Genomic DNA, 13,057 nt, shown 5'->3' on the forward strand with positions numbered 1-13,057 from the left:
TGGAGATGCAGGGGGGGGGGGAAGCAGCCCTTCCCCATCCTTCCTTCGGCCTGAGCACCCCTCACCCCTACCCCCACCTGCGCGTCCCTTCCCCGCTTCCCCTCCAAATGCCCAAGTATGACAGGCAGTTACCAGGAATACCGGTTATTCCAGTTGTGTCCCTGGGTCTGTCCGTGTCCACATAAAGCCATTCGGCGACCTCCTGGAGAAGCAGGTGAATGACTCTAAAGAACAGCAGACTGAAGTCTTCCATGACTTTTCCACTACCCCCATCCTCAACCACCCCCACCCTCAGCCCCAGTGTGCCGAAATTCCTGGGGCATACCAACCCCCATAGCCAACAGGCTACCTTACCTTTCTCAAACTCGCCCAAACCCCTGGAGTGGATGCTACACATTGAAACTCCAACCAGATTCCACGCCTTGAGCCCAGGCCGGACTGACACCCAGTAGTGAAGGGAGACACGCATGAATAATATATGCCCTGTATCTGGACTCCCAATCAGGAGCCCCACAGGTCGAGGGCGGATTCGGTTGGGATGTGGTCTGGAGGGCAAAGATAGGGGACTTACAGTTTAGCTGCTGCTGCTGCTGACTGCTTGTATCCTTTTTACGCCCTCTTTTTTTCCTTTCTTTCCACAACACTCTCAAGCCCTTTCTCTTCACTCCTAGGGAGGTTTTGGTTTATCTTCTTAAGTTGGAGAATAGGGTCATGTATCCACACGTCCTTGAACGGTAAACCAAGAAACCCTTGTCTGAGGGACCTGCAGAAGGAGGGAAATGGCAAATTAAACCCCTCCACATTATGGCGATCTCTTACTGGAGATGTTTTGTTGACAGGTCCTCAAGCAAAGCACAGAAGATGCGGATACTCTGCACATTTGCCACAGCATGTCTCAGCCACAAGGATCTCCAAGTGCTTTGCACTAATTTTTGCATGTTACAAGAGGAGTGTTGTGCTGTCCCCAACTTCCAGTGGGTTAAAAAACAAATTTACTTCCAGTCGACACTGCCTGAGAAGTGTATGTGGGAACAGTAGCTAAGTCAATGTGCACCTCAAAATGTGACATGGAGACTGTTTTCCCTTGTCATCAAGGAACCCCCAGAAGCCAAAACTGAGAGAATGGCAAAAAGAACGGATGGGAGACTACAGTGAAGCATGGAGGAAAGATACTTGGGAAAGAAAACCACCAAGATGCATAACATCCCAACCAGTGAAGTGTTTGAGCTTGGGCAAGGGAATCCTAAATCTTTATTAATGGGAATAGTCAAGCAATATTAGCTGGGGCTCATGAAATGGAAAGGAATTGAAAATGAAAATAGAATAAAAATCCTTGGAATACATGCAAAGTGCAAAATGATAGTAATCTCCTGGCCTTGACATTTGAGATTACAAAGCACCATTTAAACCAGAAGACCTCACTGGCTGTTCACCCTTCCGAGGAATTATCTGGCTGGCTGAAAATGAAGATTTCTTTCAAAAGTCATGTGTATTTTTTCCAGAACTCAGAAAACACAGCTTTCCTGTCAATGTCATCATAACTAAGAAAGCCATGCAAGTTTTAAATCAGTTTACAAAAAAAAAAAAACAGATGCCCTAAAAAACATTTTCCAGTTGATTTTCAAAGTTTTTAAGTTTGTGAATAGGTTAACTAACTTTTTAAAAATTCCAGTCAGGATAAAATGTGAATTCTAATTTAAAATTTTTAAGTATTTATGGTTGGGAAATAAAAGGGGTTTTATTATTTTATTTTTAAGTTGCTTTTTCACCTACCCGTCAGGCATCCTAAGTGTCCTCTGCTGTATGTGCTCACCAGGACAAATAAAGAACAGTCACCACTACACCGCTCTAAAGAAAAGTAACAGGGTGATCATCAGCTATTACAGGAAAAGCTCAGATCCAGGACAGAGCTTCTGTTGGGCAGAAAGTCTTTTAGGTTATCTTAGGAGCTATAAACCCACACTGTCATTGAAAAGGCTTTCTCAATGTCACAGCCATATTTCAAGAACTGCTTGATGTTTCTATATCCTGTAACTGACTGGACCCTTGTGAACTTGGAGTTCAGACACCTAATTTAAGTTACAGACATCTAACTGAAAAATAAGTATCCTCCCAGATTTTCATTTTATTTGAATATTTCAAATAGATTTGACCTTGCCAAGTTTCTCATGAATGCTGACTCTCATTTCTCTCCCTCCCTCCCTCTCTCTCTTTTTCTCTCTCTCTCTCTCACACACACACAGAGATACACTTAGTAGTCTATAATTTCAAGTTGGCAAATTAAATGCAGAATTCAGAAGATTCCAAAAGAAATATATTCCTAAGACAAATCCAAAGAGACAGAAAGCATATTTGTGGTTGTCCGGGGCTGAGGCTGGAAGGAGGGGAGAAGGGTAGTGATTGCTTAATGGGTATGGGATTTCCTTTTGGGATCATGAAAATGATCTGGAACTAGACAGTGGCAATGGTTGCACAACACTGTGAATGTACTAAAAGTTACTGAAATGTATACTGCTAAATGGTGAGTTTTATGTTATGTGAAGTTTACCTCAATTAAAAAAAAAAGGAAATATATTCCTATATGGAAAGTTTGCCATTTTTCAGTAATAATGTTCATTGGGATAAATGTAGGCCAAATGTGGTCTTACAAGATCTTAAAAAGAAAGAATTTGGAAAGAGGAAAAGAGCCATTTCGCCCATGACACTCACTGGAAACTAAAAACAACATGGAAATGCATTAACTGTTTAGTTTTCTCCATGTACAGCCAGAAAATACATACAAATTTCATTTAGTAAATGTTTCAGTCTCTCAATCTTTTCCATAGGCAGTTTCTTTTGCTGTCTAACCTAATTCTCTCATGTTATAACACAACATCCATTCTCTTATATTCTTGTTCTCTTCAGTAACACAGAAGACAGTCGCTTAGCAGCACCACAATATTCCCTTCATAATCTCGAGAGCTTGCTCGGCTTTACATGGCTGGGCCTTCCGTGGACTATGGAAACAGGGATGGATTTCTCAGGCGTTCAGTCATTTTAATTGGTCTTCTTGGGTTGTGCCATTTCCTTGCAGCCCCTCATGGAAGGCAGTACAGAGGGCCTCACCCATCTAAGCAAAGGGCTCCTGTGTTACACGCTCTCTCATATCCTCAATCTTCTGTCTCAGACGCTCCACACTGTGTACCTGTTGCTAAGCAGCACCTTAAAGCTGATTCCCACTAAACTGGCCAAACACTTAAGCATGAAGTTCGCATTCTGGGATCTCGGCACTAATTTCAGAGTTCCTTAACATTCCTTTGGGACATGGTCCACCTGTGCAGTGCAGGAGTCCCTGTTTTCCAGCTCCTTCCCAACCCCAACCTCTCGGTGGTGTGATCATTGTGCCTGCTCTTCCATTTTGTTTGTTTTTATTGCAGTAAATACTATTTTCAACTGCTGATTTGTTCCATACAAATCTTATAAAATGCCCAATTGTAATAACATGTCAATTCTGAGTGCAGCATAGGAAAAATAATGGTGTCTCACAGTCATAAAATTCTGATTAGACAACATCCCTCATCTTGGATCTTTGAATTTGTGTGATGATGAAGACTCTTAATACGATAAAGAAGACCCTGATCATGTGTCCTGGACAAAGCCCTTCTCTCTGATACTATGAAAAAATACTCACTAGAGTGATTATTTCAACATTGAAGGATAGCTAAAAATATAATAAGAAGGTCTCTCCCAAGGATGTCTGTCAGAAACATTTTACTGCATTGTTATGTTGTTATATTGTTATGTTATTGAGCCACATAACAAAACGCACCATATATTTGGATCACTACACAAGTGGCAGATAGTAAACAAGGTGCTTATCAGATATTATCTCCCATTTCATCTTCACAACACCTCTATGAAGTAATACTGTTATTATCACCTTTGTACACATAAAGAAATTGAGATTCAGAGAGGTTAAATAATTCACCCCAGGTCACTCAGCTAGAGAGGGGTAGAGCTAGGATTCGAACCTAGACTTGTCTGACTGCAAAGCCCTTGCTCTGTCTGCTTTGTTAGGCTGCCTCTCATCACCTAATAAGCTTGGGACAACACAGGTGATGCCGATAAGCATAAATAGGGCTTTTTCTCCCTTAAAGATGACGGGCACTTGGCACAAGTAGGGTCTCAGAACTAACTTAGCGTTGATGGTGGAAGAACTAACTTAATGTTGACGGGGTAGGGTGGGGGTACTACCATCCCTATGGTGGGGTGGGAGCCACTTAATACCAGGAGCTGTTGGAGAACTTCAGGGTGGTGCCTGCTGCCCATGTCCCGCTGACGGTCCAGCCTCCCTTTCAGAGCACCGTACGGCTATTAAGATGGATAAAATGACATGAAATAGGTTGGTAAGAAGCTCAATTTTATATCTTTTAGGTATAAAAAAGGGAGACCAGGTCAAAATAAAATATTTTGGGGGTTTGCTGTTTTTATTTTTAGACTGTTTACTGAATTTTGTAATCAGTATTAAAAGTCAACTTTTTATAAAGTCTCCAGGCTTTATAAAAAAGGCTTTATCTCTACAATAATCTAAAGAATTTCTTGGCATTGTAAAGGAAAATAAGAGAGAGAATTTTAAAAGCATATTCAGTGTAGATTTTATTTGCTTAAGGAGGTTATTTTTAAGCTATTTATTAAGCAACATTAAATATACAGTTATTATTAGGTATAGGAGATTGGGATTTTTCCATGGTATCTGAAGAAATTATTTTTGAGAATAATTTTTCATACTTAGAAAATGTTCTACCTAGAAGAGTAATAATTAATATTGGCATAGGTCTTTTCAGTCTACAGTGTGCTTTGGTGTTTTCTTACTTAATCCTTTAATAACCGTACAAGGTTTCTGATCATGGACACTGTACATCAAATCATCCCAGAGGTCCACTGCCTATGCACGTGCGCGCACGCACACGCACGTGGGGGGGGGGGGTTGCGGTCTATGTGTGTGTCCCTCTGGAAGTAAGAAAGGTTGTGAGTGATGGAGGTTGGTGATGAAGGATATTACGGGCTTGGAAAGGGGACTGGGTCAAGGAGAGCTTAAAGGGCTGAAGAGAAAAGTGAAGGAAAGAGCAAGGAGAGCGAGAAGGCAGCACGTTTCATCAAAAACAAGATTCGGATTAGAAATCAGGAGACAGAGTTCCATCTTTGCTAATAAGCACCTTTGTGTCCTTGGGCAACTTACTTCACCTCTAAGGTCTGCTCCCTCATTTGTAAATGAAGGCTTTAGTTGATCTCTGAGATCAAATTCATCAAAATTGTCTGTAAGTCAATAACAGTAGTTAGCTTTAGTGATTTTTATTTTCTTCTCAATACTCTTCTATATAATGAGCATGTATGACTTAACATACTTTTATAACAAGTATGTACTACTTATAAATCCAGAAGCAAAAAAATAATTTAAACTTTCTGTGGTTTGAATTCCTTCAACCACAAGGAGGCTTTCTGGTATCAGTTTATGCCATCTCAACTTTTGAACACCGCTAACTGCAAGTTCTCTTCAGGGACACTGATCCATAAAATACTAATTAAACTTTTAGAAATCTGAGTTGCAATAATAGTTTTCAAAGAAATCTCCACAAATCTTTCTACCATATATATGGGTATTATTCCATTTAAGGGGAAAATGGATGATGGTTTTCTAGCCTTGATTTTTCACTCGAATTGATTCCATTATTATACCTCTTGGAGAATTTTGAGGTACTCATTAAGGCAACATATGATCCTTGTTTATTTTTAGACTATTTACCAACTGGATCCAAATATTCATAACGTGGAAAATAATACCGCCAAGTAAGAGACCTTGGTTCGGTAACCATTTCAGGGCTTCTGTACTTTGTTGCTTTTTGAATTGTTTCGTCCATCTGTTACCTGAAATGTAACGCTGGATATTTCAAGTTTTGCTTCCTGAAGAACTTTGCATTTATATGTGAAGACTGACTTTCAATATATACCTAGAGTTGCCAAAAATATATAAAATATGCTGCTAGAACTGACTGGCACAAATATTTTCAAGGCTATCAATCTCAAAGAATGTGTCCTCAAACTTTAAGACATTTGACTTGCTTTTGGAAGTCCAATTTAGGCTGGGCTCAGCTTATTCAAGGCATGTCTGCTTAGCTTTACCTGAGCCTCCATCGGCACTGACTGTGAGTCTCTCTATGCCGTCCCCACCCCTCCTTCTGACAGACGGCCATGCCTATACTGTGCTGTGGCAAGCTCAGCATCCCATTTCTTGTGGTCATGAGGTGTATACTCTCTGTATAATCTACTTTGTGTTCTCCTCAGGTTCCACCCTTTGAAAAAAACAATCAGGCATCCCTAGGAAGTCACATTAGCAAACACTGATGTTTTGCCTAATTTAAAACTGCAAATGAAAAACACCTAGACTACAATTATCAGTTTATGAGGATGTGGGGTATCATTAGATGAGTTTAGTTGTTTCTTCTTAGTACCGATTGCTTCAGACATTCCTAATTTGTTTTTCCTTTGTACGTGCAATCTATTACCCTTTAAGGTAAATGTGGAATGATGATTAATTGTGTGTCAGCTCTTCATAGGGTGGACCATCTAAGCTCAAGTTGAACGCTAATGATAAAATGGTTTCAGAAAGGTTCACATTTGTGTCATAGGAGTCTCCTCTACCTCCTAAAAAAGTTTCATTTTCTAAGCAGTTGACCAGCTCAAACAGGACCATAACTATGGCAAATTAAGTATATTCATCTACCTAGTATGAACTATACTGAGCTGGTGACTGGATATTTAGGAAATAATTGCTTAATAAAATCTCATGAATTACATTAAATTGGTATTTATCTTTATTTGATTGTGCTATCTGGCCCCAGGGAAAATATGGCACATTTTCTCTTTCAAAGTGTTTACATTTTTTTAAGGAAAAGTACTTGATAACTCTATTGATTTCTCCTGTTCACATATTTCAGAGACTGCTTGGCTCATCAATGCTATTTGTTCTGAACTGCTTTGCAAACTGTAACAGTATATAGAGACCCCATGGTACAAATGTCCCAGAAGTGCCCTAACTGTGACTTTAGATCAAATTAACTAACGATTGTCTTCATATAGAAAAAGATCAAAATAACTTCCAGTCATTTAGATACTTCCAGTTCAAAATACTTTCAGTTCTCTCCCAAACATGTCTGTAGAAAGTCAGCTGAAGCTTACACAACTAAACCTAAAAGTCCAGCCATATATATAAACTGTTGGCTCAACTAACAAAAGAGTAGGTAACCATTTCTGGGGTGTTTAAAAGGATTACTGGTCAAAACGTCTCTCTGATAAATTTCCCTTTATATATATGTGTGTGTGTGCGTGCCCAGGTTAACTCTTGGTATAAGTATTATTCAAATTATCCCTGGTTGTAGCCAATACATTAAAATTAAAGGTCATTTACTTTTAAATGTTACATGCTGTAAAAGGCAACCACTAAAAATATCTTCAGTTATTAATAGATAGGTTTTCCACACTTTCTACAGTATGTGCCTGGCAAAAATGAGGTGGTACTGTAATAGTCATCATCAACCAATAAATTATTTTGCCACTCTAGTAACTATTAAGTGTTTACTCAGATATGAAAGTGAAGTTTACAGGATGTGAGATTTTCCTGGTGAGACTGGAACAATTCCAAAGAATGCAGGATGGGTGATACCCTTGCAGTTTCCTAGTAAGTAGATTATATAAAATCTGAAGATTTTCAAACTTAATTTTTTTCTTTTTTATTGGTTTGCTCTCTCTTTTTTTAGAACTTGTTTTCTACATTACAATTTATCGGAGGTTAGATCCTTGTAAGGATGCAACAGAATATCACTTCTGAATCTGTGCTTACAGAATGAAACCTATCTCAATCAACTTGTCAACAAAGCATTAAAATCCCTGGCTGGTAATGGGTTGTTTCGTTGGCCAGTGGGTTCGTTCGTTTATTTATATTTTTTTTTGGTGATTTTTTTCTTTATATATTTTTAAAGCGAGATACAGACACAAGGGACAGGTCCCATTGCTCACGAGCATTTTAAAATGGGATCTGAGGGTAATAATTGTTATGGGTTGAATTGGGTCCCCCAAAATTCGTATGTTGAAGTCCTAACCCCCTAGTCCCTCAGAATGTGACCTTATTTGGAATAGGATCATTGCAGATGTAATTAGTTAAGATGAGGTCATACTGGAGTGAAGTGGGCCCTTAATCCAACATGACCAGTAATCTTATAAAAAGAGGAAATTTGGACACAGATACATACATAGGAAGAATGTTATGTGGAGATGAAGGCAGAGCTCTACGAGCCGGGGAACACCAAATATTGCTGGCAAATCTCTCTCCCAGAAGCCAGGAGAGAGGCATGGAACAGATTCTCCCTCTCAGCCCTCAGAAGGAGCCAACCCTGCTGAACTTTGCTCTTGGACTTCCAGCCTCCACAACTGCAAGACAATAAATTTCTGTTGTTCTAAGCCACTCAGTCTCTGGTACTCTGTTATAGCAGCCCTAGCAAACTAACGTGAACTAATGTGATAATTAATCATAATTAAGTTTCTTTCATCAGAAACAGATAATGTTTGACTTCTCCCCCATGCACTGATGTTTTTGAGGATCAGACACAATCAAAGTGATGGTGACTGCTGAAGCAAACCACTTATCTCATTTCTACCACTCTCCTTACAGGCAATACCTCATAATAAAAGTTCTTTGGAAACTAATTAAATTTTGTTTATCAGTTATGTATGCTTAATATTAATGTCACCTATGACAGACATGGCATTATGCGACATTGATATAGAGTATACATAAGCAATTAAGGAAAGAGTTGTGACATCCAATAATTAAAACAAATTTCAGCATTACAACAGGAGAGCTAAACCTTTTCATATGCAAAAACAACATTATGTCTCCTATGGTCAAGATAAAAAAGGCATGATTTATCTTCAATAATAAAAAATAGAAGTGGTTGAAGAGTAATTATTTTAAGGATTTTTCTTTCCCTCTTTATAAAATCAATAAAGACAAATTTCATAGTTTTCTTTCCATTCTCAGGGTTAGAAATCTGGATATAATGTAGAACAACGCGTGGTTGTTTGGCAGGTGACTAGAGGCCCCAAAGTAGTGATATTCTAAAATCTGGAGCCCAAGCCAAGAAGGACCTGAGGCTGTCTTAGGACATGGTCAGGCTCTCTAGGGAGATGAAACCTTCCTTGGAAAGGGGTGGTCCCTCCTGCAGAGAGAGAGAGGTTGTCAGCACCATCCAAGGAAAACAGAGCTCCCTGACAGGTAGCCCTAGGAAGATCACAATAGTAGATACAAGAACCACTTGGCTTTGCCACACTTACTTGAAACAATTTTCAAAGCTGTCCAAATTTACTTTCCTTTCATTTAAATACTCTCACCAAGTAACCTGGTATTTATTTAGTATCGAAGATCACACAGTGCCGGATAGAGGGAGTATTAGGGAATATTCTTTTCCCTGGAAAGGAATATGCCTCTCTGCAAATTAAAACAGTTGTAAACCAGCATCCCTTGAGTTTAGCAAATATGATCTAGTTATAATAATAACAACGAAATAACAGCTAACACTTATGGAGCACTTGCCATGTGCCTGACTCTTCTACGTACTCTACATGTACTAATTCATTTACCGTTTATCGTAAACCCCATGAAGTAAGCATGATTATCATGCCCATTTTATAGACAAGGAAACTGAGGTTTAGCCCTCTAGGGAAGCATTTTATTGAATTTCTAGACCTGAGAGCTAAGAAACTAAACCCCTGACCACTCTACCTTCTTACAGCTGGCCCGAAATAGACAGCCTCACCAATCATATTACCATACATGGGAGAGCCTGCCCTATCTCAGCAACTCTGTTCACAGCTCAGTTCTCTCTTGCAAATTAAGACAGCAGTAAAGAACTGCAAACAAAATCTATTATATCTTCTCAGATCAACTATAGGTGAGTGATTCCCCAAGCTGTCATCTACCTAGCACCCACAGAGTATAGATAGTATGAAATAGCTTGAATATTTAGATTGTACAGAGTATGTGTAATTTTGTGCTCACACTATTACATTACTGGTTTAGAAGATGTTAATTTTGTAAGGGCGAATTTCTTTTGCAAATACTAGATATTCAGATTGCAAGTAATTAAACCTTACTTCACAGTGTAGTAAGAGACTTCATGCATTCCTTGGAACCACTGTAATTCCTCAAAACGTACGACTAAAAGTTAAATTTGAGGTGCTTGCTTTTCTTTTATAGTTCTCCAAATCTTTAGAAGATGAAGCGAAAATTAACACCAACAAAGTGTAGGCACAGAACAATCCCCAACAGCTAACTTCTATCTTTGACCAACAAGACGTATCTAAATTTTGTTACTCTGGTCAGAATAAGATTTTTTAGGAGCTAAGACTATGGATTTGGGCCTCAAGTATTCTGTTATTTTATCAATGTCAAAGAAATAAACATAACTTAATCAAAATAGCAATGAAACAAGAGGTAAACTGAGGAGAAATGTGAGGCATGGCTTACCAATATCTGTATAAAGGATAGTGTTCACCCCATAGACCTTGAGACAGCCGAAGATGTTGGGAGAAGAGAGGAGAGGAACTGGTGCGTACTCTGAGGTGGGGATGGATGGCGTGGAGAGCTGCCTTCCACAGGTTTGGAGCCGAGCTGGGGAGGGTGCATCTTTGCTGCCTGTCAACACTCATTTATGTAGCTCCTACGAGGTGGCAGGCACTTTCCAAGAAGCAGAACTACAGAAGTGAACAGAACAGACAAGGTCCATACTCCCATGAGACTTATATCCAAATGACGAACTCACGGTCTGGGACATTAATCCCTTAAACTACCAAAGAAGAAAAGTTGTGCATGGGTGGATAGAGAAATGATATGTACTGAGCACATGCTATGTCTGAGGCTCTGGACTTTCCCTCAGACCCTCTTGCACCCAACTGACTTGTGGCTCTAATAGACAAGACTTTGAGAGCTACCGAAAAATCCTGATCTCCTCCCTGCTTTGGAGCCTAAATGGACAAGACTACAATATGGACTATAATCAGTAGTGTATAAAAATAATAATCATAGAAATACTTGGAATCTTCAAATTGGGACAATCTGGGCACTCAACCAAATATTCAATAATGGATTGACAACCAATAAATATTTTTAGAATAAATGCATCATTAATGATAATTTTTAAAACGGTCAAAAATCAGCTTCATTATTTAGTATTTATTGTATAACGTGAAGTTATTTGACACTGTATAAAAGTGGTTGTCTTTCCCTCTTAAAGGGAACAAATACCTTGATATTGCCTAAATAAAGAAAATGTTTAGAGAATTTAAGGTAGGATGAGGGGCTATTTTAGGAAAACACTCCAGTTTCTTACATCCACGAGAATTCTTTATAAACAAACAAGAAACATGAAGTCACAAGAGGTCCTTCACCTGAGCAGCAGCATATTATCATAGCACAGATTCTAGGGTTGGCTGGCTGACCGTTATCTTCAAAATGAATGATGTTGAGAACCCAAGAAATAAACAATGAGAAATAAACAATGGGGATTGTTCTCTTTCTGAACTTGAAGGACACATGCTTGTAGGACCAGAAGCAAAGAGGAAGAATTTAGTTTGCTTAGTGAAAACAAAAGAAATTGTCCAGTGGATTTGTCTTCTAACTGGAATAAGTGAGCCATGTCTAGACAGGCACAGTATAGAGACCTCTGTTTGTTGATTGACTAGATAATTTCATTGGAAGAAATTCAACACTGAGGAAAAGAAATGTAGTTGCATAATTCTCTGTCAAATATGAAGACTACTCAAATATAGCATAAATTTCTGGTTAGTTACAGAGTACGAATAAATGTCAGCTTTTCCTATTATTGGTAGCAGTATAAATTTTTCTTTCCACATCCTCATGATACTAGCTTCCTGCTTAACTGCTTCCTCAATAGTCTACTTACAGGCCAGCAAAAACTGAGGGAGAAAGATTTTAATCACCTCTATTTAGAGTAAAAATTTTAATTAACCTTCCTAACAAACATGGAAAGGGGAAACCAGTATCAAGTCATCTGGATGGGGATGGAGGAAATCATCACTGCTTAGGCTGATGTTTCTTTAGACCACGTGAAGATGCTGGTCATCCCCAACATGAGGCAGAGAGCAAGAGGGAGATAAGCAAAAGCTCAAGACACGGAAAATGGGCAGTTTCTGAATTTTAGAGTCTGAGCTTCATAGTAAAGCTTCGTTATTTTATCTGAATTATTATAAATTTCCAGCATGACACACCTACATTAAAATATAAGTCCAAAACATGTTCCAGAAACATATGTAACTATACAACCATACCTTAATTATCTCTGCTAATAGGGAACAGTGGTAAAGATAACCCCAAATATCTTTCTTTTTGGTTACTGCTTTGCTCTGAATTTAATCTTTTTTTTCATTGAGGAATAATTGACATACAACACTATATTAGTTTCAGGTGTTCAACATAATGATTTGATATTTGTATACATTGTGAAATGATCACCATAATAAGTCTGGTTAACATCCATCACCATACATAATTACAGAATTTTTTTCTTGGGGTGAGAACTTTTAAGATCTACTCTCTTAGCAACTTTCAAAGATGCAGCGCAGTATTATTACCTATAGTTGCCATCTGTACATTACATCCCGTGACTTATTTATTTTATAACCAGAAGTTTGTACCTTTTCACTGCCTTCACCCATTTCACCTACCCCAAACACCCCACCTCTGGCAACCACCAATCTGTTCCAAATATCTTTTTAAAGACCATGTTTAATTGAGCTATGGATATAATATAGTATCAACACATAACATGAAAAGTTGATGAGCAACAAGAATTACTACCTTGGGATTGTTGTTGGTAGCTGTTTCTCTCATTTTTTCGAGAAGTTTATGCCCAGTGTTGATGGAAACTGAAGAGATATAATGCATCCCTAGGAATAAATTAGGGTCTGAGAGAATCTGAACGTTGCGAAGTATCCATTTCTAAGTCTC

The sequence above is a fragment of the Equus przewalskii genome, chromosome 17 (assembly GCF_037783145.1).
Source record: "Equus przewalskii isolate Varuska chromosome 17, EquPr2, whole genome shotgun sequence".
Lineage (NCBI taxonomy): Eukaryota > Metazoa > Chordata > Mammalia > Perissodactyla > Equidae > Equus > Equus przewalskii.